The following is a 6,610-nucleotide window of genomic DNA, read 5'->3' as shown; positions in this document are numbered from 1 at the left end:
CCTATTGAACTTGCTTTTTTCCAAATTTGAAAGATATATCACCACTTTGGAACTATTTTTTTACTGGCAGAAGAATTGGGGTCATTTTACTCTCTCAAGTAATGAATTTGATCAGGTGTATAGTCTTATTTATTTTATAAATCCTGATTTATTTTATAAATGAGCTGGTCAAGGTACCCTTTTCTGGTCAGATATGGAATGTCAGACTCCTATCCACTGGTAGTATACACTCAACCCTCGAATTTCCTCCTTATTTTTATGATTTTTGTCTCACCTGCATAGCAGAGTGAGACTATAGGCGCCGCTTTTCCGACGGCGGCGGCGGCGGCGGCGTCAACATCAAATCTGAACCTGAGGTTAAGTTTTTGAAATGACATCATAACTTAGAAAGTATATGGACCTAGTTCATAAAACTTAGCTATAAGGTTAATCAAGTATTACTGAACATCCTATTAGAGTTTCATGTCACATGACCAAGGTCAAAGGTCATTTAGGGTCAATGAACTTAGGCCATGTTGGGGGAATCAATATCAAAATCTTAACCTGAGGTCAAGTTTTTGAAATGTCATAACTTAGAAAATATATGGACCTAGTTCATTAAACTTGGACATAAGGTTAATCAAATATTACCAAACATCCTGCATGAGTTTCACGTCACATGACCAAGGTCAAAGGTCATTTAGGGTCAATGAACTTTGGCCGATTTGGGGTATCTGTTGAATTACAATCAAAACTTTAAAAGTTTTTGGATCTGATTCATGAAACTTGGACATAATAGTAATAAAGTATCACTAAAAATCCTGTGCAAGTTTCAGGTCACATGACCAGGGTCAAAGTAAATGAACTTTGGCCATAATGGGAATATCTGTTGAATTACTATCATAACTTTGCAAATTTATTGATCTGACTTTTGAAACTTGGACCTAAGAGTAATCAAGTATCACTAAATATCCTGTGCAAGTTTCAGGTCACATGATCAAGGTCAAAGGTCATGTGAGATCAATGAACTTTGGCCGCATTGGGGGTATTTGTTGAATTACCATCCTATCTCTGTAAGTGTATTGGTCTAATTCATAAAACGTGGAAATAAGAGTAACCAAGTATCACTGAACATCTTGTGTGAGTTATAGTACTTTTCAAAGTCAGCACTGCTGCTGTTGAATCGCATGATGCAGGTGAGACGGCCAGAGGCATTCCACTTGTTTTATTTAAGTGCCACTTTAACACATGGGAAATTATTTAGGCTTGTGATACCTTTAAGTTCCTAAAGCTGACCGGTGCGCACTTATATGCCCGTAGACTACACAATCCATTGCTATCTGCTTTTTAAAGAAATTTAGGTAGCCTTTGGTCCCGGCCTTTGGTATGAACATTCCAACTCATAAAATCTTAATGATCATAATTCATGTTCCAATTCATTCATGAATTGACAATTTTGTCATATTTAAATATGTTTAAGAATTGAAATTAGTCTATTCTGAGACTTCCTAGAGGAATGAAAACAAATTCCAAATCGTAATGACATCATCTGCTACATTACTGAAGCACTTTGGACTTTACCAGTCCCCCGACACCAAAGTTTGCAGCAAACGAACGTAGAGGGCAGTAGCAAATTTAAAGAAAAATGTGATTCTTGAAAAAATCATGTATCGGATCATGAAGTGTGTACGATATAATGAGATAGCATGCACCATATGAGTGTATAATGTAACATAGGGGAACATTCAGACAGATTGTACTAAAAATTTGTCCCAAAGTTATCATTTTCGACATTGAAACGTCAGGTATTATGCAAAACACTCTTGTCTTTCAAGTTCAATTCTTAAACATATTTAAATATGACAAAATTGGCATTTGACAAAAGGTTTCATTCCCAAAGGAGCTAAGTCCATGAAAGTTTAAAGGTATTAACTTTGTGAGCAGCTGATTTAAAAAATTCTCAAACCAAGATGAAACATGTGTACAAGTGCATGTATTAGAAGTAATGAACCCTGAAAACAACCTTTACTGAGAACAAAAAGCTAAAACTACAAGGCAAACCCTGATTTTGTAAGTAGGCGTCTGATAGACACCTAAATAGTACACATAAGTGTATTGGATGAAATTAAGATGGTGTTTCCGGTCACTTTATTTTTCAATTTTTGAAGCACTTAATAATTATTTTCGAACGCAATTTTTTGGGGGCATCATTTTTGTAACATATCACAGACACAGGTGACAAGTGTGACCTTCTAGCTCAGATTTTTTAAAAGTCAAACCAATGTTAACCAATCACTTTAATTCAGTTGCCATATTTATTCAAACTTGATTTGATTCATCTAAAACAATAGCCCTATCATTAAAGGCCTTTATATCAAATAACACAAAAGTGGACTACATGTATATGTGAAAGTGAAGTGTGAAACTGAAAGCATTTATTCTGTTTTCTAAATATGGTTAATGTGCATTGCATTCCTATTTTGGAATACTTGAAATGAGCCAAGTAGGTGTACATTTCAATTCTGCAAACAGACAGAAAATATAGTTTGTACAGAGATCCCCCTTGATTTTTTAAAACCATTATTCCTATCTTTGCGTGCTATTAATTTATTCATATAATCTATGGGAATTTATTCCCTATTTTACTACTATCCAGTATCTTGTATATGTGTATGACCATGTTAATTGCATTATATCTCTTCCTAAATCAAATGTTTCAATGTTCAACGTGTTAAGATTTGATTACTTAAAGGGATGTTCCGGGCTGAAAATATATCTAAATAAATAGAGCAACATTCACAGAGCACAATGCTGAAAATTTCATCAAAATCGGATAACAAATAAAGTTATTGAATTTTAAAGTTTATCAATATTTTGTAAAAACAGCGAAATGGACATCATCATGAATATTCATTACATAAAATCAAAATCTTTCATTTCTTCATACATATGTGTAAATGACGTGTCTCCATTATGATGAAATAAGTTGTAGCAACAAATAACTAATGCACTTATCAGTTGTAAATCCAATTGTTTTATTTATTGGTAGAAAAATGTTGATTAAAGTAATTTCATATAATAAAATAAAAAAGAACAAGTGGGGATATGACATCATCAGCCCACCTAATGAATATTCATGAAGACATGCCTAGGAATGTGTCACCAGAGTAATGCAAATCTTCAGCATTTTGCTCTGTGAATTTTACTCTATTCATTTAGATGTAAATATTTTCAGCCCGGAACATCCCTTTAATTTCCACTTTTTTCATTTCATTACGCAATGTTTTACGGTCAACTATTCTCGATATATTTCCAACACACATTCAGTGGAATTATTCAATATGTTATCTTCGGTGATATCTATATCTCAGACTGGATTTATTGTATTTCTAGTATCTAATTTAAAGAGAAATGCCAGTAGTTGCAGTAAACACTGATTTCATGAAAAAGTCATAACATATTCTTTATGACTATATGCTGAAAAATAGTTCATCTGGACATGTTATCCTGTAAAATGATTATCTGGTTATCTTTAATGTGCTTTAGACATAAATTGTATGTACTGTGCTTACAGATTTTTTATTGTAAAGAACTCTAATTACTCAATAAATAATGCCTATTTTTATAAAGAAAACAGTGTCTTGTTCAGTTATATACTGGGAACCACAGATATCTGTTTAATTCAGGCAAACATTGACTAAGAGTGTAATTATGTTTTCCTTTTCCCTATATCAGGGGATTTATTCACGTTTATATCACAGGTTAAACAATAGATCACATAATTTGGAAGTTACATTAGGGATTATAAATCACAAAACAACAATTCTTCCAGTAATTAACAAAATCATTTCTAAATTACTTCAATTTTTCTTACACGATTATTTAAAAGCCCTTAAGGCCTAGATACACCAGAACCGAATCAGCTACGAATCCATTCTAATACACGTATTTAGGTGATTTCAAGATTATTCTGTTCTCCCTCTGCGAATGTGAGAAAATTCAGGATTTGGGAACATTCTAATCCATCGAAACCATCCGAATAAAGCTAAAAACGGTCCAAATTTATTCGGGAGAATTCAGTTTTGGTGTAACATTGGCTTTAGGCAATTAAACCTTTTACTTGGTCTCTTTTTCTAGCAATGTTGTATATTTCTATCTATTTATTAAAACCACACTGTTCTTTTTATTTCTTTCATATACGGAATAACTTTATATCTAGACCAAAATTACAGCTGTGATAAATAACTTTATTTTATTGTCATTTTCTATTTCGAGTAAATTGACGTTTACTACTTGTTTTATGTTGTAAAATCCTCGCAAAATTCATTCCAATGTATTAAAAAAAGGGTTCGTTCTTACCTCTCAAAATGGGCAATAATCATTTTTCATTCATATTCATACTTTGACAAAAATAAAGTATGGCAGTATAGAGTGCATCCCAGAAAAGAACGAGGAAACTAGGTTTCCGATAGTTTTCTTCATCAAAGGCAAATAAATTATGATATTGCAATTTGCATGATCATACTTAGTTATTTCTCTCTATTTTGATTCACAATGAGACAAAAACTTGACACGTTAGTGAGGAAGACGGGTTTGAAATTTTAATGACAAACCGGGTTGCACAGAAAAATTGGACAAGACTGGTTCTGATATGACGACCATGCTCATTTATCAATTGGCTCGTAAGCATTTCTTTTATATTCTTTAAGTTTCTCTCTCTGATCTCTGAAATGAGAGTGGATTCAGATTCACACGCGAGTTTCTGCGCACATCACTTGTAATATGCCTCTATATTTATTGTCTGTGATCTGCCTTCCGTGGACGATTTTCTGAGCTGTTGGTCTCAAATCAAAGACAAGACTCCACTCTGGCCACAAGTGTCAAATTCTTGGCAAAAACACAATAACCGGTATCAATTGTAAAATCTATCTCTGAAAACAGGTTTCCTCTTTTGCGGGATGCACTGTATACAATACCAGTCAAAATTAATGATAAAATGATAACTTACCAAATATACAACATTTCTAAGCAGTGATTCTGTTGATTATCACTATGTTTCAAATTTACAATGTGTAATGATTAGCTAAATTTAATTCCATTTCACACAGAATTTGATTTCCACACATCTGTGATGTTATAAAACTTTGCTATAATTACATGATTACCAAGCCGTACAAACTTTGCACATATACAATAAGTATAAAAATAATATATTAATATAAATATGCTCCATGAATGCCATATATTATATATATAAAACACAAATATGGAGGAATCCTCAGAACAATGCTTATAGGCCTACGGAACTCTACACGAATACATACCTTTTGAAATGATTATTTTTTGTAGATGCACATGATTATTTAAAACAAAATAGTAGTGATAAAAACAAAAAAAAGGGATAACAAAATCACAAACAAAATACAAGGAAACCAAAGAATTGAAGTTAGGAACAGAATTCCCAGTAATTACCTTTGTGACAAATTAACAGAAAGCACCAGTAAAGAGCAAATTCAGTTTGGATTATAATACTGATGAATTTAGGGCAATAATTCAAAATATCAGCATGATTTTTTTTTCTGACATGATAGCTCTACTTAATACAGGAAAAGTACATGAGCCCAGTGTAAAAACTTTAGAACTCATTTCTGAACTAAACTTGAAAATCTGATGAAGTTTGCATGGACTTTGAAGTTCATATACGGATTCAAACTAAGTGCTGTGATCTCATGAGGTCTAAATTTCTTGATTCTGCCATTTAACCAGACTCTCAATTTCACGAATGTGAAGTGTCCATAGAAAAAATAAGCACATGATCCTATATTATTCTTTCCATATTTGGTCTATATTTGGTTCAGAAGTAACTCCATACAAAGTTGAGTAAAAATGACGTGGCCTTCATTTTAAAGCGAATTTCGCCCTCAGAGCTGCAAACCTAAACAAGAACATTTAAGGTATCTTTAAAGCTGAAAATCAGTATTTTCAAAGAAGTACAACAGGATAACACATAAAAACTAGAACATACAAAAATCAGTATTTTGCATGAAACCATCAATATTCTTCTCATTTTCAGTACTAAATATGGTAAATCTGTACTACTTTGCAGCTCTGCACCCTGACAAAAGTTTATTCTAAAAATAGCAGGAAAAATTATATAAATATTGAAGGTTTGAGGAAAATCCATTAAATATTAAAGTCAGAATTTCAAGTTTTTGATTTGTGACGTCATAAATGAGAAGCTTACCCATATGTAATGTAATATAAAATAAATAAATTTCATTCTTTACAATAATGATAATAGCATATCTACCCAGGGTAGCCACTTCAGTTCCAAGAAATGTTTTCACAGTGGGCCCTGCTATTATTACCCCGGCTTTAGCTGGGCTGCCTAGGCGCTCAAGGAATTAATCCTGCTGAATACCCATTCACCTCTTAAATAGTTTAAGATGACTTGTACTTTATTTTCTTTTTGGCAGAGCGTGTAAAATGATCTGTGTATTGATATACTGAAGGTACAATAAAAACCATTTTCTATTTTCTGAGAAAATGACATTTTCATGAATTTTTTACCATACGATGTGCAGGAAAGTTGCTCACATATGACGTCACAAATCAATTCTAGTAAGTTCAA

This window comes from Lytechinus variegatus, chromosome 6 (assembly GCF_018143015.1).
Source record: "Lytechinus variegatus isolate NC3 chromosome 6, Lvar_3.0, whole genome shotgun sequence".
NCBI lineage: Eukaryota > Metazoa > Echinodermata > Echinoidea > Temnopleuroida > Toxopneustidae > Lytechinus > Lytechinus variegatus.
This window is presented reverse-complemented; position numbering follows the sequence as displayed.